We start from the raw sequence: 24,332 nt of genomic DNA, 5'->3' as shown, positions 1-24,332 counted from the left end.
TAGTTACTTTCCAGCTGGGTGGATGAGCAAGTTTGCAATTTTTCAGTGATTTCAAATGATCGTAGAGTGCAATGGCCCTTTAAATTGCAGCTGTCAAATCACCAGCGAACCAATAGGAGCAAATTCACGATTTCCGGGTTTTAGTGCGCATGTGCAAACATGGGAACTTGCTCCTTCGATTCTCCATTAAAAATGGAGAGCGCAGTTGAGGTACTCTGTTAATTTGGGAGCAATTTCTGGCCCATTATGAAGCAGATGTAGCTTCTTTGAGTTCCATAGAAACTAACAAAAAGAATGGAAATTAATTAAGCAAAGATTTGCATGAACTCCAAGAGAATGCAGCTGTTCAAAGCATTGTTTTTGTATTCTAATTATACCCTTGAAGGAGTGGTATTGCATCACTGACCTCAATCATCTTTGTTGCTTGTATTTATGATCATTAATCATTAATCATCATCATCAACAACTTGCCTTTAATGGAAAAAATCCCAAGGTTCTTCACAAATGGAAATAGACCATTGCGCTCTCTCCCAGTAGTCCCACACCCATGAACCCCCTTACCCAACAATCCCAGAGTCAGCACACCACTCGCTGCTCCTAAACCTCACGACTCACCTCCCATTATACCCCTATTAATGGTCCGAGACCATGGCATCCTTCTTCCCATTTCACCCAAACCCTGCCACATAATTCCCAGTGTGTCTAGAGCTCGCAGTTTTCCTCCCACTGTTCCCATCCTCCAAGAATCCCTCCCAATAATCCCACACTCTCCAATGGCACAACACCCTACCACCACCATCCCATTGCTTCCACACTTCTAGCATATCACCCAGTACCAGAAATCCTCTTCCCACTACTCCAAGACTCAAAGACCCCACCCCTCACCAATACTCCCACATTTCAATACCCCTTCACTCCTCCTACCACCCCACGCCCTCCAACATTACCAAACCACATTATCCACCTCCCTAGCACTACTACATGTTTCTTACCTACCTAAAGTTTGGAACATTCTCCTCACAATTTTCCTGTGTATCCTGGGATTGAAAAAATTAAGACATAAAATTATGTAAACAGATAAACAAACATATAATAATCAAGTCTAATGAAATCTAATTTTTACAAAAATGTGCCCATAATCACATAATTTGAACAAGATCCTGCCAACACTTTTATAATACTTTGATATAAAGCTAAAATGTTCATGTGTGGTGCTCTTATCCTTCATTCCAATGCATTTACTACAACTATGGTTATACTGTGACCTGTTGGGCTGTAATCTGTGTTCATTATTTCATATCCATGTGGGTGGATTAAGTTGAACTGTACAGTTATACTGCTGGCTCCCAGCAGAGATATCAACATGAGAGAAATGCTTGGTATAACACTTCTAGTACCTAGTCATCCATTCACCTTAATTGCAACCTCAGGCCAAAACTACCAATATTGAAAGCTTTTCATTGCAGTGGTATGGGAAGGTGAAGGGCCTGAAGCCTCGAAGACTCCAAAAACTACCGCGAGGGAGGGATGAGTTAGAGTTGATAATGGTGGGAGGGAGCAGAGCTAATGCATTCAGCATTTTGGGCCCAGGAACCAAGCAGAGTCAGAGCTGGAGCAGTTGGGTGGATCTGGGAGGGACTGGATGTTGGGCAGAGTGGGATTATCATGCATGATGAGGCATTAACAAAGGGGGAATGGGGAGGAAAAAGTGGAACTATCATGGTGGACGAAAATAGGTTGAATTTTTTTTAATGATCTAATTAATCCATGTTGTCACATGGACCAATTAGCAACATTAGAGGCTCATTAATGTATTACAATCATACAATATTACAGACAGAATTGTAATATAGATTGGACACATGTAGCAGACCATTAAGCATTGCATGTATCACCTCATGCTTTGAAATTCTTTCCGAGAGGCTTGTCTAATAGATGAAAAGATCAAAATCTAGAGGGATGATTTTAATCCAGCCCACTTGGCAAAACAAGATAGGTGAAAGTTAAAATGGCCAGTGTGACTTACCCACACTGATTCCCCTGCCTTCTTGCAGGTTTCAATCTTAACCTGCTCTTTTGTTGTGGCTTCTCCGTCAGTCCAACCTGGTGGCAAGGGGAGCAACGCCAGAAGAGGCCCAAAAAGGTAAGTTAATTATTTTTTTTGCTTCCTCGTGGGCCACGAGGAGCAGGAGTGCTTTTCTGGGCCCCACAAAGAGATCTTGTGCCTACCATATCCTGGGCTTCTCTACCCCTCCCCCGCCCCGGGAATCTCTCCTGACCGTGACGCCCTCCTGACTCCCCTCCCAACTACTCCTGCCCGCAGGCCAACTATGTAGATGATGCCTGGGATTTAAAATCTCCAGGGCCTAACGGTTTGCCATCCACTTCAGCCCCTATTCGCCCAACTTCTGCCTGGAGTTAAAATCGGCTTTTAAGAATTCTATGGATAAATAATTGGCTGGCTGATAGTCTAATTTTCCCTCCCATTCAGTTGGAATAGACCTGCCTTCATCTCATTTCTCTCACTCCCCATAACATTTGCTGTGTAGTGAATCATAATACAAACCTACATCTCATCATTGCTAGGAGAAACAACTGCAATGCCAAAGGAGCGTGCCAACTATGTTATCCAAGCCATTCCGTTATTTATAAAATCCCTGTCTTGTGATACAGATAAGCTCATTTTTAAAAGGGAGTCATGGATACCTGGCACTGACTATAAAGAGGTAATTGAAGGTTCAGCTATTCACCATTTCTGTGAAAGCAAAACTCATTTGAACCCGGAGATTAAACTATAATCTTGAAGTCATTTGTGTATATATCTTTTAAAAAAAAATATGATGTTAATTAATCTCCCATGGAATTGCTTGCAGAGGAAGATTTTTAAAAAGTCTATGCTCAGTATTAAAACATTGTCCTGATGAGCAGAAGTGTATTTTATGGGATTTTTTCTGATACTATTGTTTAAGAGTGTGAAATATATTCAATTTTTAATTGAATTGTAATTTTTAAGATGGAAGATTCTGACTGGGGCCAAAACTCTGCAGTGGTGGTGGTGGTGGTGTTGGGGGGGATGTGTATCCCAGCGTAAGGGCCAGGATTGCACCCACCAGGAACCTCCACTGCAGACTAAGGTAAACTTTTCTGGGTCAGGGGATAGTTCCCTACTTTGAATGTCAATGGTGGGCATCTGCACCATTAGGAGCACAGTTTGAGCACCAACCCACCAAAGTGGCTACATACTGCAGCATACTGTGTAAGGTCAGGGACGGGGTGGGTGGGGGGGGGGGGGAGGAGGGAAAGAGGTCTTCCCCATAGAAAATAGCCACCCATGACCCTCAGGCTCTGATGTATTTTAAAAATATTAAAAGGCTTTGAGGGTCCAGGCCAAGATTCTCGACCTGGACCCCCAGGTCGGACCGACAACCGCGTATCAGAGGGTTGCTATGTCCGGTTTCAACAGGCATACAGTCGCCAATAATCAGGTTCCTGTGAGGCTGGCTATGCGGAAACTCACAATGTTGGGAGTCCCCAACCCTGCATATTTGGATTCCAGCTTAATGTCTGGCCCTTCCGGCACACTCCCACTAGATTGACAGCGACACTGTACTAGAAGGACTGGATTTTCAGCCCTTTTATATTTAAATTTAATTGAGAACAATACATTTTGATTTGAGAATCTCTGATTTTTTTTGGCACATGTGTATTACCAACACATTTCAGATGAGTGGAGTTTGTGTAATCCCTCCACTCCCTTTTCTATGATGTGGCTGAGTGTCCACTCCCCTCCATTTCCTGTTGCTCTATGTGTGGAATTGAAAAGGTTGTGATCTGCGTCAAATGTTTTCCATATTTGTATGGAGTCAGTAAAGGACTAATTCATTTTATACAGCAACATTATTATGTTTATTAATTCTGTTAAACAAAATCGATGGAAATCATACAAACAAATGATCAAAAGAACAAAAAGAGCTTCCTCAGGACAAAGGGGGAGGGCTGAGAAGAAAGAAACACAAGAATAAAATGGATCTATGTGGAAGATTTTAAAAATAATGACAATAATGAAGCCCATCAAATTGGACAGGATGGACACGTGAAAACTTGCTAAGGGTGTTGTTTTCCTTTTACCATGCAATATGGGTCATGACCGACAACAATGATTATACATTTGAGCCAATCAGCATGTTTTGCACCCTACAGATACTTTTCATAACCTACTGTTACTTTTTGCCATACAGGCACTTGTCAGATGCAAAATTATTAATTATAGATTTAATTAATATAATTATACAGCTTTGCAAAGTTGTTTTATCAGGATTTTTTGCAGCAGTGGATGGTGACAGCAAGTTTATTACATGTCACAGATGCACAATAATATTCATTTTGAAGGATTAATGATTAGGTCATAATCACTACATTTATCAAGAAATAATCAATAATTGAATATAAGAAATAGCATGGAAAATGTATCAGCAGTACATTTTGGGCAACACAGCACGGAAGGATGAGGGTTTCTTTCCATGGTTCTCCAAACACGCAGCGGCCAGAGAGGTGCCAAATGAAGACCAAGGAGAACCAAAAGAAGAGTCAGCCTTAGCTTCTCGCACACACTATTTAGCAAATGACTGGGAAGAGATAATCCTCCTGCTGCATTGCCTTAGAAAGGTGATGCATGACATATGGCAGCCTTAGAATGGAGAAAAAGAAAAAAAAGTAACAAAAACAACATGGCAACAAGTCTCCATTTGTGAAATTACAGTAGTGAACCCATGTTCTGGGCTCTTTAGCATAGTACATCGAAGCTTTAATATGTTATGTCACTCCGCACATATTAAAGTTAACCCTTCGAAGAATATTGTAGTATTAGAAAGATACAAAAGAAAAGGACTGAATTACAACTTAAACAGACTAACAGAAGGATTATTAGCAAATTAAATATTTTTGTTTTGCCATATACATTGTCCATTGACATTTTATTCTTACTATTTTGTTAATACATACAGTAATTGTTTTTGCTGTATAGCTCTCAGCAGCAATAAAAAGATTAATTCTATCCTGGTATGATGCAAGAAAGAAAGAACAAACTTGCATTTATATAGTGCCTTTCACAACCTCAGGACATCCCAAAGAGCTTCACAGACAATAAAGTACTTTTTTAGTGTAGTCACAGTTGTAATGTAGGAAAACAGAGCAGCCAATTCGTGCATAGAGATGAATGACCAGATATTTTGTTTTAATGATCTTGTTTGAGGTTGGCCAGGGTACCAGGAGAACTCCCCTGCTCTTCAAATAGTACCATGGGATAGTTTACATTTACCTGTGCGGGCAGACGGAGCTTCAGTATAACATTTCATCCAACAGATGGTACCTCCAAAAATGCACCACTCTCTCAGCACTGCACTGAAGTGTCAGCCTAGATTATGTGCTCAAATCTCTGGATTGGGGCTTGAATTCATGACCTTCTGACTCAGAGGCGAGAGTACTACCACTGAGTTTTATTCATAGTATCCAAGAAGTTTTAGTTCAGAGTTGAAAGCCTTTGCTGAAACATAGCTTGCACTAATAGAAGCATTGGGAAAGTTACTTTCCACTTAATTCACAGCTTGACAATATTATTTCTTTATATTTTTAAGAAGCAGGTTAAAATTTTGCAATTCTATAAAAATGTTAACACCCTAGCACTGGGACAAATTATGCTTTTTATAATGAGAAAATTTTTTTGTTTAGCAAATCTAAACCAAACTATACCATTACTTTCTAAAATCCAACTTTAGTTTGCCATTACAAATGTCAAATTTCTCTGAATCAATTTCATGATTTGAAAGGCCTACTTCAGGGGATAATCTTGTGTCAGCCTAAACTGACAGCCAGATTTCCACTTAAATCCTCATCAACTAGAGCAATCGACAAAAAAGGAATGTTAATAATAGAGATAAGTTTATTCTTAAGTGTGATGTGCATCAGAACAGGTTATAGTTTTAACCAAAATAAGTAATTGTCATTGGTAATGCACAACAATGGCCAAGTCTGGCCAATCCCATTCATCTGTAGTGGTGAAAGAACCAACACGACGGAAAATCCTACTCCTCGTCCTCACTAACCAACCTGTCGCAGATGCATCTGTCCATGGCAGTATTGGCAGGACTGACCACCGCACAGTCCTTGTGGAGACGAAGTCCCGTTTTCACACTGAGGACACCTTCCAATGTGTTGTGTGGCACTACCAACATGCTAAATGGGTAGATTAAGAAAAGATCTAGCAGCTCAAAACTGGGCATCCATGAGGCGCAGTGGGCCATCAGCTACAGCAGAATTGTATTCCAGCAAAATCTGTAACTTCATGACCCGGCATATTCCTCACTCTACCATTACCAACAAGCCAGAGGATCAACCCTGGTTAAATGAGGAGTGTAGAAGTGCATGCCAGGAGCAGCACCAGGCGTACCTAAAAATGAGGTGCCAACCTGGTGAAGCTACAACACAGGGCTACATGCATGTTAAACAGCAGAAGCTGCATGCTATAGACAGAGCTAAGCGATCACACAACCAACGGATCAGATCAAAGCTCTGCAGTCCTGCCACATCCAGTCTTGAATGGTGGTGAACAATTAAACAACTAATGGGAGGAGAAGGCTCCGTGAACATCCCCATCCTCAATGATGGCAGACCCCAACACATGATTGCAAAAGACAAGGCTGAAGCGTTTGCAACCATCTTCAGCCAGAAGTGCCGAATGAATGATCCATCTCGGCCTCCTCCCGAGATCTCCACCATCACAGAAGCCAGTCTTCAGCTAATTCGATTCACTCCACATGATATCAAGAAACGGCTGACTGCACTGGATACAGCAAAGGCTTTGGGCCCCGACAACATCCCGGCTGTAGTGCTGAAGACTTGTGCTCCAGAACTAGCACTGCATCTACCCAAGCTGTTCCAGTACAGCTACAACACTCTCATCTACCCGACAATGTGGAAAATTGCCCAGGTATGCCCTGTCCACAAAAAGCAGGACAAATCGATTCTGGCTAATTATTGCTCCATCAGTCTACTCTCAATCATCAGCAAAGTGATGGAAGGTGTCGTCGGCAGTGCTATCAAGCAACACTTACTCACCAATAACCTGCTCACTGATGCTCAGTTTGGGTTCCGCCAGGACCACTCAGCTCCAGACCTCATTACAGCCTTGGTCTAAAATATGGACAAAAGAGCTGAATTCCAGAGATGAGATGAGAGTGATTGCCCTTGATATCAAGGCAGCATTTGACCGTGTGTGGCAACAAGGAGTCCTAGTAAAATTGAAGTCAATGGGAATCAAGGGGAAAACTCTCCATTGGCTGGAGTATACCTGGCACAAAGGAAGATGCTAGTGGTTGTTGGAGGCCAATCATCTCAGCCCCAGGACATTGCTGCAGGAGTTCCTCAGGGCAGTGTCCTAGGCCCAACCATCTTCAGCTGCTTCATCAATGACCTTCCCTCCATCATAAGGTCAGAATTGGGGATGTTCGCTGATGATTGCACAGTGTTCAGTTCCATTCGCAACCCCTCAGATAATGAAGCAGTCCGTGCCCGTATGCAGCAAGATCAGGACAACATCCAGGCTTGAGTTGATAAGTGGCAAGCAACATTCGAGCCAGACAAGTGCCAGCAATGACCATCTCCAACAAGAGTGAACCTAACCACCTCCGCATGACATTCAACAGCATTACCATCGCCGAATCCCCCACCATCAACATCCTGGGGGTCGCCATTGACCAGAAGCTTAATTGAACCAGCCACATAAATACTGTGGCTACAAAAGCAGGTCAGAGGCTGGGTATTCTGCGGCGAGTGACTCACCTCCTGACTCCCCAAAGACTTTCCATCATCGACAAAGCACAAGTCAGGAGTGTGATGGAATACTCTCCACTTGCCTGAATGAGTGCAGCTCCATCAACATCTCAGGAAGCTCGACACCATCCAGGGCAAAGCAGCCTGCTTGATTGGCACCCCATCCACCGCCCGAAACATTCACTCCCTCCCCCACCAGCGCACCATGGCTACAGTGTGTACCATCTACAAGATGCACTGCAGGAACTCGCTAAGGCTTCTTCGACAGCACCTCCCAAATCCCCAACCTCTACCACCTAGAATGACGATGACAGCAGGTGCATGGTTCCCCTCCAAGTCACACACCACCCTGACTTGGAAATATATCACTGTTCCTTCATCGTCGTTGGGTCAAAATCCTGGAACTCCCTATCTAGCAGCACTGTGGGAGAACCTTCATCACACGGACTGCAACGGTTCAAGGTGGCGGCTCGCCACCACCTTCTCAAGGGCAATTAGGGATGGACAATAAATGCTGGCTTTGCCAGTGACGCCCACATCTCATGAATTAATTTTTTTAAAAATTTGTTGCTTAGTCCCTCTCCCATTCACTTCTATCAACCTTGCCTATCAGTTCTGTCCTATTCCAAATCAACTTCTTAAAATAAAAACAACAGCGAAAAAAAATACATTAAAATGAAGTTACAATAATTGAAATATCTGATTTATAGATTTTTTAAATTTAAAAGTTATTGTCCTTTAACTGGCTAGTTCAGGATTGCAACAGCAGTAAAGGAGAAATCAGAATATGAATATGATGACAAGAAGCAGATCGGGGGATACACAGGCATTTTCCTATTTTGATAGGTGCTAGCAGTCTCAGCAGGTGCATGGGCAGGTAATCAAACCTGTGGAGTGGCTAAAGAAACTAGGGTTGTTCTCCTTACAACAGAGAAGGTTAAGGGGAGATTTGATAGTGGTGCTCAAAATCATGAAGGGTTTTGATAAAATAAATAAGGAGAAACTGTTCCAATGGCAGTAGGGTCAGTAACCAGAGGACACTAATTTAAGGTAATTCGCAAAAGAACCAGAGGAGACATGAGAAAAACATTTTGTACGCAGCGAGTTGTTATGATCTGGACTGCACTGCCTGAAAGGGTACTGGAAGCAGATTCAATAATGACTTTCAAAAGGGAATTGGATAAATGCTTGGAAACATTTACAGGGCTATAGGGAAAGAGCAGGGGAGTGAAACTAATTTGATAACTCTTTCAAAGAGCTGGCACAGGCACGATTAGCCGAATGTTTTCCTTCTGTGCTGTATCATACTATGATTCTATGTAACAAAAGTCAACAATGGGGTTGATTTTCAACTTGTCATCCAGGCGTAAAACTGACAGCTGATCCACAACTCCAGTATTACGTCCAGGAGGTAAGTTGAAAATCTACCCCAATTACTTTTTGGTTCTCTGTAGTTGCTGTGGCTACATGGGGAAGTGAGGATCCCTGAGCAAAGCACATGTTTTAAATGCTACTGATTGACTGTTGCCTACATTTGCTCTGACCAGAGAATGAAAAGGGCCAGAAGTTTAACAGGTGCAACGATCATTTTTGCAACGGTTAAAATAGATTCTGTTATATGCTTTGGTGTGCAATCTACAGCCCTTCTGTGCACTGCCTCCAGTGCTTGAATGTCTCTCTTGTGCCTTGGTGACCAGAATTGGACACAGTACTCAAGGTCTGGTTTGACTAGAGCACTGTACATTTTGATCCGACTTCCTCTGACTTATAGTCTACTGTTTTCACTATTTGGCATTCTCTTTGATTTGTTGATTGCTGCTCTGTATTGGCTGGACAAACTGAGCGTTGAGTCTACTAAGACTATTAGTGCCTTTACAAATTCTTCCTCAGCTATTTCAACACCATTCATGGAGTACGTGGGGGAAATTTTCACCCCCAGAATGGGTCGGTTGGGGGTAAGGGGTAGTTAAAATAATTGATTTTTGGAGCGCGACTGCAACCCGGCTCCAACGCGCCCACTTCCGGGTTTAACAGAGGCGGGTTTGGATGCGTGCAAGTAACCTACTTGTCGCAGTCGGGTGCCTAACTAGCGCAGGCAGGCGGGTAGTTTTTGTACCAATTAACATCCTTGTGAGACGTTAATTAGAGCTTTTTAAATTAAATTTCAATTGGGGGCGAGTGATTAAGTAAGGGAAGATGTGATAAATTAAAGAAAGAAGACACTTGTCCACATTAAATTAATCTGCCATTGTTCTAGATATTTGTATATTTTGTATTTTGCAACTCATTTTGTAGTTTCTGAGCTACCTCTTCTGATTCCCCCATTACTTCTAGTTTGGTATCATCTCCAAAATTTGATCAATTTGTATTAAGGTTCTAAATCCAAGGCACTGGTGCAAATTAGAAATAGTAGTGTTCTGAACACTGAGCCCTGGGGCACCCCATTCAATACCTCATTTAACAAGTACCAATTGTTTGCTCCCCTTCAACCAACTTCATATCCATTCACAAGATTTACCTTGATTCCTCATAACTTTGAGTTTAACTAATAGTCTTTCAAGTAGAACTTTGTCAATAGTCTTTTGGAAGTCTACAGGCACACCATGTTGTCAGGTTTTCCGTAGTTCACTTGTGATGTCACTTCCTTAAAAAAAGTTTACCTGGCTGATCAGGCAGAATTTTTCTTTTCTGAATCCATGTTGACTGCTGTTTGCTAGGTTAATATTGTACAGATATTCCTCAAGTTTACTCCTGATAATCAATTTAATTATTTTACATGGAATTAAAGTAAGACTAATGGTTCTGTAGTTGCCAGTGTCTGTTCTGTTGCATTTTTTGAATGTATGCATGTCAGCCTGTTTCCAATCTACCCCCCTGTATCTAATGACTCCCTCATAATGATTGTCAATACCTCAAAAATCTCCTCCCTCTTTTCTCTTTGCCCTCTGCCATCAATTACTGGGGATTTATTTGATTTGAGTCCTTTTGGATTGTCTAGGACTTCCACCTCATTTATATTGATCTTACTTAGGTTATCTCCGTTTAGGGAGGGCCTGTTGCTCAAGCCTTTCCTTGGAAGAGGTAGTCATTCAGAATATTTACTCTTTTATACTCGTACTCTGTTTCAAGACTGTCTTTTATGGCCTCACTTCTTTCTCTGACTGCCTTCTTACTGTTGAAGTACTGAAAGAATTTCTTAATGTTACATTTAGCCTCTGTAGCTAAGCTTTTATCTAGATTTCACTCTGCCCCTCTTGATGACCTTTTTAATGTGTTTCTGCGTGTTCCTATATTCATCGCAGTAAACCCCTTTTTTTCTTGCTGCAGGATTTGCAGAGGTCATCTTTCCTTTTTATTTCACTTGTGATTTGTTAGTCGATTGAAGGTCATGCTTTTTTAGTCAGAGCTCGCTGATGCTGGGTATGCATTTATCCTGCATACTTAACATTATGGCCCCGGAAATCTGCATAAAGATGTTTAACCAAAGTGGTTTGTTGTGCAGCTTGCTGCCTCCTACCTGATCAACTCAATTTATCTTGCAGACATTGCTGATATATAGGGCTACACCACCTCCTTTTCTGTCCACCCGATACCCTGTAAGTTATATTCATTACCATCTCATGGTGTTAACCATGTTTCTAGTATTCCCACATCATCATAACTCCCTACTGTCACAACAGCCTCCAGTTACAACATCTTATTTCCAATGCTTCTAACATTCATGTATATACATCTTAATGTAGATTTGCCTCCTTATAGAGCGCACAGTGTCTGCCTTTTCCTGATCTCCAGTACACGTATATTTCATACATCCATAGCCACTTGTTGACTGATTTGAACTTCTGATCCATCTTGTCCGGGATCAGGTTTCCTTCCTGTTCTCTCCTCCCCGTCTATCTATTTAAAATGGTCTTGATTATTCCCTCAATGTTTTTTACAAGTCTCTTTGTTTCTACTCTTGTACCAGATATCTTGTTCTGTACTTATGAAATTAGCATTGTAGTTTTCACACTAGGATACATCCTCAGTTTCCTTGATGAATGCTTCCCCTTTCCCAAACACTGAAAGTATACCAGAGGACATTACTTTGCACCTCCTCTCCCTGAGTTTTGAGGCAATCCTCATGTATATGACCATAAGAGACCATAAGAGATAGGAGCAGGAGTAGGCCATTCGTCCCCTCGAGCCTGCTCCGCCATTTAATGAGATCATGGCTGATCTGATTTTTACCTCAACTCCACTTTCCCACCCTTTCCCCATATCCTTTGAATCCCTTGCTGATCAAAAATTTGTCTAACTCAGCCTTGAATGTATTCAATGACTCAGCCTCCACAGCTTTTTGGGGTAAAGAATTCCAAAGATTCACAACCCTCTGGGAGAAGAAATTCCTCCTCATTTCCGTCTTAAACGGGCGACCCCTTATTCTGAGACTATGAGATTATGAGACTTAGATTCCACCATGAGGGGTAACATCCTCTCAGCATCTACCCTATCAAGTCCCCTCAGAATCTTGTATGTTTCAATAAGATCTCCTATCATTCTTCTAAACTCCAATGAGTATAGACCCAACCTGTTCAATCTTTCCTCATAAGAAAACCCTCCCATACCCGGAATCAACCTACTGAACCTCCTCTGAACTGCCTCCAATGCAAGTATGTCCTCCCTTAAATAAGGGCACCAGAACTGTACGCAGCACTCCAGGTGTAGTCTCACCAGCACCCTGTACAGTTGTAGCATGACTTCCCTGTTTTTATACTCCATCCCCCTAGAAATAAAGGCCAATATTCCGTTTGCCTTCTGGATTACCTGCTGCACCTGTATGTTGACTTTTTGTGTTTCATGTACGAGGACACCCAGATCCCTCTGTATCGCAGCATTTTGTAGTATTTCTCCATTCAAATAATATTTTGCTTTTTTATTTTTCCTCCCAAAGTGGATGACTTCACATTTTCCCACATTTTATTCGATCTGCCAAATGTTTGCCCATTCGCTTAACCTGTCAATATCCCTTTGCAGACACTTTGTGTCCTCATCGCAACTTGTTTTTCCACCTATCTTTGTATCATCAGCAAATTTGGCCACAAGATACTCAATTCCTTCATCCAAGTCATTGATATCTATTGTAAATAGTTGAGGCCCCAGCACTGAGCCCTGCAGCACCCCACTAGTTACAGATTGAAATTTTAAAAATGACTCTTTTATCCTGACTCTCTGTTTTCTGTTAGTTAGCCAATCCTCTATCCATGCCAGTATATTACCCCCAATACCATGAGCTCTTATCTTGTGCAGTAATCTTTTATGCAGCACCTTATCGAATGCCTTTTGGAAATCCAAATACACTGCATCCATTGGTCCACCTTTATCCACCCTGCCCGTTACTTCCTCAAAGAACTCGAATAAATTTGTCAGACATGATTTCCCCTTCATAAAACCATGTTGACTCTCCTTGATTGTATTATGAGTCTCCAAATGTCCTGCTACTACTTCCTTAATAATGGATTCTAGCATTTTCCCAATGACAGATGTTAGGCTAACTGGTCTATAGTTACCTGCTTTCTGTCTCACTCACTTCTTGAATAGGGGTATTATGTTTGTGGTTTTCCAATCCGCTGGGACCTTTCCAGAATCTAGTGAATTTTGGAAGATTACAACCAATGCATCCACTATCTCTGTAGCCACTTCCTTGAAGACCCTCAGATGCAAGCCATCAGGTCCAGGGGATTTGTCAGCCTTTAGACCCATTAGTTTACCTAGTACTTTTTCTCTAGTGATAGTGATTGTTTTTAGTTCCTCCATCCCCTTTGCCCCTTGATTTTCCACTATTATTGGTATGTTATTAGTGTCTTCTACTGTGAAGACAGATACAAAATATCTATTCAATTCCTCTGCCATTTCCTCGTTTTCCATTATTATTTCTCCAGTCTCATCCTCTAAGGGACCAATGTTTACTTTAGCTACCCTCTTCCTTTTTATATACTTATAGAAGCTTTTACTGTCAGTTTTTATATTTCTTGCTAGTTTACTCTCATAATTTATTTTCTCTCTCTTTATTATTCTTTTAGTCATCTTTTGCTGGTTTTTATTAAAGTTTTCCCAATCTTCCGGCTTACCAGAAATCTTTGCCATGTTGTATGCTTTTTCTTTTAACCTGATACCATCCTTGACTTCCTTAGTTAGCCATGGTTGGTTTACCCTTTTTGTGGAGTCTTTCCTTCTCACAGGGATATATTTTTGTTGTGAGTCATAAAATATCTTTTTTAATGTTTGCCACTGCTTATCCACCATCATACCATCTAATCTGTTTACCCAATCCACTTTAGCCAATTCCACCCTCATTCCTTTATAATTGCCCTTATTTAAGTTTAATACAGTAGTTTCAGACCCAAGAGCCTCGCTCTCAAACTGGATGTGAAATTCTATCATGTTATGATCACTGCTTCCCAAGGGATCCCTTTACTTTGAGATCATTAATTAATCCTGTTTCGTTACCCATTACCAGATCCAAAATGGCCTGTTCCTTGGTTGGTTCCCCGACGTATTGGTCTAAGAAACAGTCCCTAATACACTCTACGAACTCCTCCTCAGGCTATTTTTGCCAATTTGATTTGTCCAATCTATGTGAAAGTTAGAATAGCCCATGATTATTACATTACCGTTTTTACAAGCCTCCCTTATTTCCTGATTTATATTTTGGCCTACAGTGTAGCTACTGTTAGGGGGCCAATATACTACTCCCACCAGTGATTTCTTTCCCTTGCTATTTCTTACCTCCACCCAAATTGATTTGACATCTTGATCTTCTGAGCCAAGATCAATTCTCACTATTATACCAAATTCATCCTTTATATTTAGAGCTACCTCACCACCTTTACCTTTTTTCCTATCCTTCCGAAATTTTACATAACCCTGAATATTTAGCTCCCAACCTTGGTCACCTTGCAACCACGTCTCTGTAACAGCCACGAGATCATACCCATTTGTTTCTATTTGTGCCGTCAATTCATCTATCTTATTACGAATGTGGCGCGCATTCAGATAAAGAACCTTTAATTTTGTCTTTTTACCATTCTTTCCTACCCTGGCCCCATTTGCTAGTGCACTCTTATGTTTGTACGCTCTGTCCCTTCCTGACACACTCTGTTTATCATTACTTTTTAATCATGACTTTTTAAACCTCTATGTTATTTTTCCCTTTGTCATTTACCTCTATGTGGAATACTATCACGGGGTCGCTTCCTGGCCCCTACAGTATCTCACCTTTTGTCAATATATAATGTTCTAGTTCTAGGTAGACAACTTGCCATACACATGACTATCCACTTCACTGAGCAAAAAGTCACCTACGACTGCACTCACTCTATGACTTACAAATTGCATCTTTATCCAAGCTATATTGTCTGGTTTTCTAGCTACAACCTTTCTTCTCTGACTTTGTTTCTGTCTACCTTGTTGGACAATTTATGGTAACTGTGCATTATTGTAATCTCTTGGATAGTTTCATATACTTTTTTTTATCTTTCTTGTTACTTTTACCTACGTTACTCCAGCCCAGATTTCCTTGGTTGGCAACTTGTTGCATTGGTCTACGATCCTCAGGAAAAAGGAGAGCTTCTTGACATCAAACCTAGCTCAACCCTTGTGTAACTTATGCGCATGACCCCTGGTTCTCCATAACCTATCTAATTGAAATAATCTGTCTATATGAATACAGTTTAGACCTTTCATTATGTTAAACATCTCAATCAAATCTGCCCAGAGTCTATGCTTCTCTAAAGTGAATAAAGGGGCAGGTCAAAGTAAATCTTTTTATACAGAAGGTTATTAGGCTGTGGGTTGCATTACTGCAAGCGGCTATTAAAGTCAAATCAATCACATTTAAGAAGGGATTTCGTTAAGTGGAAAGATACTAAAGAGTACAAGGAACTAGAAAGGAATTGCGGCTCAGGTTAATAGCTTTGATGTGGATCTAGCACTGATATAGACATGATGGGCCAAACTATTTCCTTCTGTAATGACATTCTACGATTCTGCGAAAGATGTTCTTGCACCTCCTTGCAGCTAGCTGAACAGCAACATTGGCAGAAGAAAAAAGGACATATCATCACTGTTGATCCTCTGTCAGTGAGCAGAGCTCAGCGACACCAAAGGAAAATTGAGGAACGAAAATGTTAAAAACTCAAAAGAAAACATGATATAAAGTCTTGTGAATTATACAAGCTGTCTTGTAAATATTTTAAATTTGTTTTTTTTTTAACCAGGAAATAGCACTAAGTGCTCGAAATGCTTTTGTAGCCTTTGGCTATAGTTTCAAAAGCCACTAACTATTTTAGGATTTTTTGCAATGAAATCATGATAAAAACACACAGATAACCCAGAAGCAGACATTAGTTTGTTATGCTGGAATTCTGTAAGAAACAAGGAACAACTAAAACCTAACTGTGCTTGTTGGCAGACAATCCACTTGAGAATAGTTAGTCCATTGCTCAGAAGTCTTGATCCAGACAGTACAAATTGAAGGGTGCAGCACATTTTCTTGCATTGCATATTGTAGTATACCCTCCTCTAGTTTGCTTCCCATTAGTTGACCTTTAAAGCTCAGTTTAATGTTGAGGCTTTGAGACACACACAAAAAATCTTGTTTTCTGACACTAACAATAAAATGCTACTGTCTTTAATGAACCAGGCTTCATAAGATGACCATTGTTCATATTCATCAGCTACAAATTTCTTTCACAGAAGTTTAGTGGAATTTTCTCTCCAAGTATAAACACATGGGGGGAAAAATTCGATAGGGCCCATTTTCGGGCGCGGATAACGTGATCCACTATTACCCGCGCCCGATGGCCCCTATGCAGGCAGCACGTGAATTTCGAGCTGCCTGCTACTTACCATGATATCTCCATGCAGCCAGCACTACCTGCGCTGCCAAGAGGCTGCACAGAGAATGAGGAAGCCGGAAATGGGGTGTGCTCAGCGCACGTCACCGGCAGCCTGCACCTCTTAAAAGTGCAGGTGCACATTTTAAATGAGACATGCACAGTCCACTAGGAGGAGGGATGGATGGCTGCAAGGATGGCAGGACTGGCACAAGAGAGGGGCCCACACTTTTCGGATGATGCACTGGAGGTCCTGGTGGAAGGGGTGGATGAAAGGATGGTCAACATGTACCCGCAGGGTGGCAGGAGACCCTCCATACTCCAGCTCTGCAGGCATTGGCAGGCTGTGGTGCAGGAAGTGAACGCCAGGAGCATGGCACTACGCACATGGGTGCAGTGCTGGAAGAAGTTCATTGATTTGACACGAGTGGTCAAGGTGAGTGAATGCAAGTGTCAAGTGGCACATCCTACCAACCGTAGCATTGCTCCACACATCACACCCTCCATCACCCACCCACCAACAAACACTGCCCATTCATAAGCAATGCTGCACTCGGCATGCTGCATCTCACCCGCACATAGTACCACACTTGCAGGCAACACAACCACCACTCACAGGTCACACACACTGGCAGCTATTCAACCATGACAGGCACATCACCCACACACCTTGCAGGATACTCATTGACACACTGTCCTCTGACTTGCAGGAGAAGGTGGCACATAACAGTCGGCGGCAGGAGAGACCTGAGGGTGGATGGGGATGCTTACACGTCCTCACCCCACTAGAGGAGACAGTGCGTCGGATCATCGGGCGCGTCGTCGCTGCAGCCGTGTCAACATGCTGGAGGTCCCGATGAAGGGGGTCTCTGTATATCCAATGCTCCTTCTCATTTCCCACATCTCGCTCCTCCCTTTTCTGACTCAAGTGCTGCCAGGGCTATGCGCAGAGCTTGGAGCCCATCTTTTCTAACATGGAACGGGTGGTCACCTCCATCAGCACACCTGTGGAACCCACCATGATGCGGCGTCTGATGGCCGATGTCAGGGCTTCCATTGTAGCACAAACCAATGTCATCAAAGGTCTGTAAGCTACAGTTGCTGCCCAGATTGCTGCAATGGAAACTCAGACTGCTGCTATCATGGCTCTGGGGACCACTGTGGAATGGGGCTTCCAGGGCGTCACAGCACTCCAGCAATCCGTTCTCCAGCTGATCACCAGGATTGCTGAGGCACGTCCCGGGAGAGTGGCAGTGGCGCCATGGCAGTTGGACGTGCTGTCCGCTCTCAGGATGACAGCATTCCTGGTCCCACCCCTGCCACTCCGCCAGTGCCCTTGTTGTTGCCTATTGGCCAGCTAGGCCAGACTGCTGCAGCCCATGCTGAGATGGTGCAGTCTGAAGCCGGGCCATCCTGGCCCATAGCTGCACGAGGTCTTCCTCCAAGGCCATCTGCACGCTCCTCCATTGAAGGCCAGCAGCCTCCCACCACCCATGCTCCAGCCACTGGGGAAGCACCTCATAGGAGCACTAGGATAGATAAAGGCACATGAACAACAGACGCTAGGGCAATACACAAGGGTGACTAGTTCTGTTTTGTTTCCATAATTTCATTTATTCATTGATAAATGTGACTTTGAATTTGCATTTGGTGGTGGTTTTTATTTGTGCGATAGCTGAGGGGGAAACCAATATGCAATCAGATGGAGAGCGATTTGATTGTTTTGTGGGAGCGGAAAGGTCGGGTGTGTAGGAGTGATGGTGAGTTGGGGGATGTAGTTGACATTATTGATAGCGGGCACGGATCAGGCGAGCACGCAGAGCCTTTACGGACAAGGCGTGTGGTTCCTGTTGCACCCTTGCATCTTCCTCCACTTCCTCTTGCGGCTCCTCCTCCTCCTCTTCCTCAGCCTCCTCCTCCTCTGGCTCAGGGTCTTCTCCGATCATTGGTGGCAAAGGCTGGTCCCTCATGATGGTGAAGTTGTGCAGCATGCAGCAGACCACCACGAATCAGCCCACCGCTCAGCGGAGCACTGCAGGGCTCCTCCAGACCAGTCCAGGCAGAGGAAGCATTGTTTGAGGAGGCCTACGGTGTGCTGTACGATGTTGCATTTGGCAGCATGGCTCTCATTATAGGCCTGCTCTGCACATGTGCATGAGTTCCTGACCGGAGTCATGAGCCACGGCGTAAAGGGATAGCCCTTGTCGCCCAGTAGCCAGCCTTTGACTTGCCAAGACGGGTGAAATTTAGCTGGCACACTGGACTGCCGCATGACGAAGGCATCATGACTGCTCCCAGGGTAGCAGGCATCGACTTCCATGACTCGATGCGTGTGGTCGCACACCAGCTGAACGTTGAGGGAGTGGAAGCCTTCTCGGTTGACGAAGATGGCCAAGTTGAAATGCGGGGCACACAGGGTAATATGCGTGCAGTCAAAGGCACCCCGCACCATGGGGAAGCCAGCAATGCGGGTGAACCCCCGTGCTCGCTCATTCTGCTTGTCTCTGTCAAGAGGGAAGGTGATGAACCTGTTCCTCAGCTCATACAGTGCGTCTGTGACCTCCCTTTGGCAGCAGTGCACTGCATACTGCGAGATGTTGCACGTTACCAGCAGAGGCCTGAAATGATCCTGAGCCTTAGAAATTCAGTCCCACGGTGACCTTCAGCCACAAACAATGCTGTCCTTACCCTGCTCTGAGGCTGCAATTGTGGCCGCACCAATTGACAGATCTCGGTCACATCTTCCTTGGTGAACCTCAGACGTCGGATGCAATCCTCCTCGGTCATGTTGAGGTAAGAGAATTTGTCCCGGAAGGCCCACATTGGATATGGCCTCCTGCTCAGTGCTCTGCGCCTCCTCCTCCTTCTCCTCGCAGCTTGATCTGCTTTGCGTGGCCTCTCTGCATGCTCCCAGTCGTGGTCAATGCCCAGCGGGAGCCCTAGCAGATCACCCATGATGGCCAGGAATGTTGTTCAACCACAGTTGTAACTTTCCGAACCGTAAGGCAGTACCTGCCAAACCACTCTCAAATGTACTCTAGGAATTCTCAGTAAGTCTAGGGAGCTTCAAAAAACACTTCCTATTCCACCAGCAGCCTGAAGCAATAATCCAACAACTTGTAAATCCTGCATGGTCCCTTTAAATAGCGCTGTTGGGAGGGGGGGGGGGTCCTTCAGGCTCTCTAAGACATGTTCAGGTGTGCGTGGTTAAGACTGCGCATTAAGTTGAGTGTTAAAGTCCAAAATGGTGTCTATCACTTTAAATCAGCATTGCACACTGATTGCATGCATTTTCTATCTACATGCTTCCGGCATTCGCGCATGTGCTAACTCCTATACCAAGATGGCCTCCGGCACATGTCACGCTGGAAATGTGTGGGCGCAGCCTAGACACCATCTTGGATGTTCGAGCGGCCGCGTAGCGCCGGAACAACACCCAATTTAACATCCATGAAGTTGTGAATATAGCTTCGACAAACAATTTGTCATACACAAATTTCTTTCATAGTTCATGATTTTTTTTTGTAGTTTGCTTGTTTTTAGGGACATTAAAACAATTAGCCATTATCATTACAATAAATTTTATTCTTTATAAAACCGCAAGGTGGTATAAAGCTCTCTGGGGAATAGTGAAGGGCTCAGTGTAAATAGCAAGAAAAGATGCTGGCAGGACACTTAACAACCATTCCACTAATATATGAAAAGCTGTTTATATGAAGCAGGGAAAGGCACCACGCCAGCACTTTAGCCTGTCTAACATCTGTGTGATGAATATCACCAGTGGAGTTGACCACATCATCTGTCTAGCTGACTCATGAGGAGTATATGCATTGGAACCAGGGAGAAGCAATTTGTTTTTCTGAAAGGATTTTTATTGCACATGGATAGTCTGGAGAAGCTGGGGTTGTTCTCCTTAGAGCAGAGAAGGTTGAGAGGAGATTTGATAGAAGTGTTCAAAATCATGAAGGATTTAGATAAAGTAAATAAAGATAAACTGTTCCCGTTGGCTGAAGGGTCGCGACCCTGAGGATACAGATTTAAGGTGATTGGCAAAAGGACCAAAGGCGACATGAGGAAAACTTTTTTACGCAGCGAGTAGTTATGATCTGGAATGCGCTGCCTTATAAGGGTAATGGAAGCAGATTCAGTTGAGGCTTTCAAAAAGGAATTGGATAAATACTTGAAGAGAAAATATTTGCAGGGCTGTGGGGAAAGAGCGGGGGAATGGGACTAATTGGATTGCTCTCACAAAGAGCCGGCATGGGCTCCTTCTGTGCTGTAACCATTCTATGATTCTATGCACTGGATTGCGATGCTGAACAATGGTGGAGTGATTTTAAAATATAATGGAGGAATGGAAATCAAGAAAAAATAGAAGTGTCAATACATTTTTTAAAACTCTTAGAAAATATTGGCAAATTAAACACTGAAGTAGAAAATCTTTAACTTTAAATTACTGCCCAGTTGCAGTGTAGATTTATTTGACTTTTTCTTCTTGGAATTGTATACTTTTAATACACTGTAATATCACTAATTTCTCATTTGACTTGATTGACCATTCCAGAAATACATGACAATTAGTATGTTTCAAGATATATAAATTAAATTTACCAGTTACTGATATTCTTTTTCACACTGCCATATCAGTCTAAATGAAAGTCACTGCATCTGCTTTAATTTCCATAAAACATTTTACAACAATAAAAATACATTAAATTAATTCTATCTGTACTGGGAAAGTGAAAAAATCTTGATTTGAAGAAAGTCATCAGAAAAGTTCATAAATTACCTCAAACATGTAATGGGTTCATCTGGCTTTTGACCATCTTCCTACCCTCTCAAATGTAAACACCTCTATGTTAAACAGGATGGGGTGTAGCACAGCTATGAAAATTCAATGACAGGAAAGCTATCTAAATGTTTTAGAAATAATTAACTTCCTCTGCACTTGAAACAAACTGTTAATTGTTAGATATTCCTGACCATTGTTTAATACTTGATTGGTTACAAGTCGCCTCATAAATGTGAATGTTATTCTTTAGAATTATAACTAAATCAGAAGTTCTCAAGCTGTAACTAGTTCATTTTAAGCATGACATTTTGAAAGTAATGTTTGCTATTATGAGAAGTAACAAAAGTTTAATCATTACAGACATCAGAATATATTTTACAGTTGTGACAATTCTAGGTAAAGCTACCCACTTGCTTTAGTTTATGCACAACACTAGGTACAATTAATCAATATTAAAAGAGGGAAAATTCTGCTGATGCAATGACCCTTTAATATTTGTTAAATGAGTGAATCAGAAAGCTAATATGCTTGATTTTCAGCCGAAATCAATTTAGGCTACAGTTATACTGCCATTTTTTATTTGATGCAAAATCATTTGAATCTGTATCATCACAAAAGTGGCAACGTATCTCCAGAGTCAGGTCTCAATATGAATGCAGTAAAGCAAAGCAGTGTGAGACTCCCTCCAAAAGGTGTCCCATGTCTTCTGGGCTTGGTACTCACTCCAGTATAATTCTAGTCTATTGTAAAACTGGGTTTAAGTTGTGCTGAGCTTGCATCTCTGGCGAATTTTATGAACTTAGTGTTGAATCTTTTTAATGTTATAAAAAAGCAGATGCTGCGACCTGCACTCTCCGAATATTAAAAAAAGTTGACAGGGAATACAACCCTGCCCAGATATATAAACATGCATTTGTAAAGCTCTCTCCCAGTGGGTAGAGTGAAATTCATCACCTGCAATGTAATTTGTGTTTTGCACTCTACAGGTAGTGGAGCCCAAGCAAAAGGGATACCCAGGTACCAGTCAAATGACAAATTAGTTACATGTAAAATCAACCTGCAATCAGATTGTGAAAGTTACTGTAAAACCCTGCATCACAACAATAAAATTAGCAGTGCATCCTAAAGCTGCATTTAGACCGCACCTCTGACCTGACATTGGCAGGTGTTTTTGTTTTATGTATGTGAACAAAAAATATTCAGAATTACAAAATTGAATACTAAAAAAAAATTGTCTTTTATCAAAGGCATAAATGCATTTCACAGCATAAAAAACATTCTCTTATTCTAAAATAATCCAAACTCTGACATTCTTAGTCTGGATTCAAACCACAAGCCTTCCACAGAAACACTCTAATTAGCTGCATGGACTAGTCATGCTACCAGCTGAGCTAATCCGTCAGGTGTAAAGTGACGCCAGTCTGAAGCCAACTGGCTGATTTACTTGTACCCTGCACAAGTGTGTGCAACTGGGTGAGAGTGTGGCAAACAGCAACAGCTGAGTATGACTGCTGATTTGTTTTCCCTGAATTAGCAACTAACACACAACCAAGGGAGGCATTCAAATGGCACGCTGATTCTGTGCTAAAGGAAAGCGACATGTCTTGGTAACCCTGAAATCTTTCAACAATTGCACTCCTTTAATCAACAGCCTTGATTAAACAAGAAGGCAGAGATTATGACGACTGAATTCCAATAAAAAATAGTTCATCTGACAGAAATGGGATATCTTGGTATCTAGCAACATACCTTTCTAAGTTTACTAGAATTTAAACTCATGTTCTGATGTACAGCAGAGATTTTGTATGTATGGCAGGAAAGTAAACATTAATTGTTATTCTATTTCAGTGATTGAGAGGCTGGCTGGTTGTCGGGCGGGAAGGCCTGCGCTGGTAGACTGCAGCCGGGGAGCGAAGAGGATGCAGAGGGGGTTGAAGAGATCGTGGATTTGGTGGGGGGGGGGGGGGGGGGGGGAGGGGGGATGATCGCGGGTCGATGCAGGTTGAAGAGATCACGGGGTGGGGGGTTGAAGAGATCACGGGGTGGGGGGTTGAAGAGATTGTGGGTCAGTGGGGGTTGAAGAGATCGTGGGTCGGGGGGGTTGAATAGGTCGAGAGTCGGGAAGATCGCGGAGCGGGGGTTGAAGAGGTCGTGGGTCGGTGGGGGTTGAAGAGGTCGCGGGTCACTGGGGGAGATCATGGGTCGGGGGGGTGATGAGGAGGCATCGGATTGCGGTGGGGGAAGCCAATCACAGCTGGTTAGCTTGAGGGACTGGAGGCGGGGGGGGGGGGGGGGGGAAGCACTAATGCTCTTCCTGGACCACAAATAGTGCTGGAAAGGCACTTACCTGCTGGATGCGGCCGTTCTCGCTTCCCTTCAGCTGCCGGGTTTCCTGAGCCCTAAATGAAAAAGTCAGTTAAAATTTGAGGCACGAAGTCTCATTAACACATTTAAATAACTGACCCGCCTCTCGCGAGCAGGTTAGTCGCCTGCCCCTGAATCCACCTCCGTTAAAAAATGAGTGCGTTGGAGGTGGGTTGGGGTCGGCTTTCAGGTTTTTAAAATTTTACCTCCCCCCGCACCGCCCAACCTGGGGGTTAACCCTGTTGGTCTTCCAGCTGAAGGAGCTGTCCACGACCAAGTGTTGCCAACACTCCAAGGCCTAGGAGTACGTGCTATGGGATTCGCTGAAATGAGGTGCAGCCTACGCAAAGGCTCTATGGGGAAAGGTCACCGTATAAGGCCATTTCACCTTGTATTGCACAGAATGTATTAGAAGATATATACTGTGTTTTGTATTGTAATAATGGGATCGTAGTGTGTGTGAGATCTGCAGT

General features: G+C 42.9%; 1 long non-coding RNA gene across 1 annotated transcript; it reads right to left on the bottom strand.

Moving 5' to 3' along the window:
• Positions 1-23,896, bottom strand: LOC137325657 (uncharacterized). The gene is made up of 3 exons (XR_010963907.1): positions 23,843-23,896; positions 997-1,037; positions 1-282 (listed from the first exon to the last, which is right to left on the bottom strand). It is a non-coding gene; the product is annotated as an uncharacterized lncRNA (long non-coding RNA).
• Positions 23,897-24,332: the final 436 nt, after the last annotated feature.

This window comes from Heptranchias perlo, chromosome 1 (genome assembly GCF_035084215.1).
Source record: "Heptranchias perlo isolate sHepPer1 chromosome 1, sHepPer1.hap1, whole genome shotgun sequence".
Taxonomy (NCBI): domain Eukaryota; kingdom Metazoa; phylum Chordata; class Chondrichthyes; order Hexanchiformes; family Hexanchidae; genus Heptranchias; species Heptranchias perlo.
The sequence above is the reverse complement of the archived record's forward strand: the minus strand, read 5'-3'. Positions and strand labels throughout refer to the sequence as shown.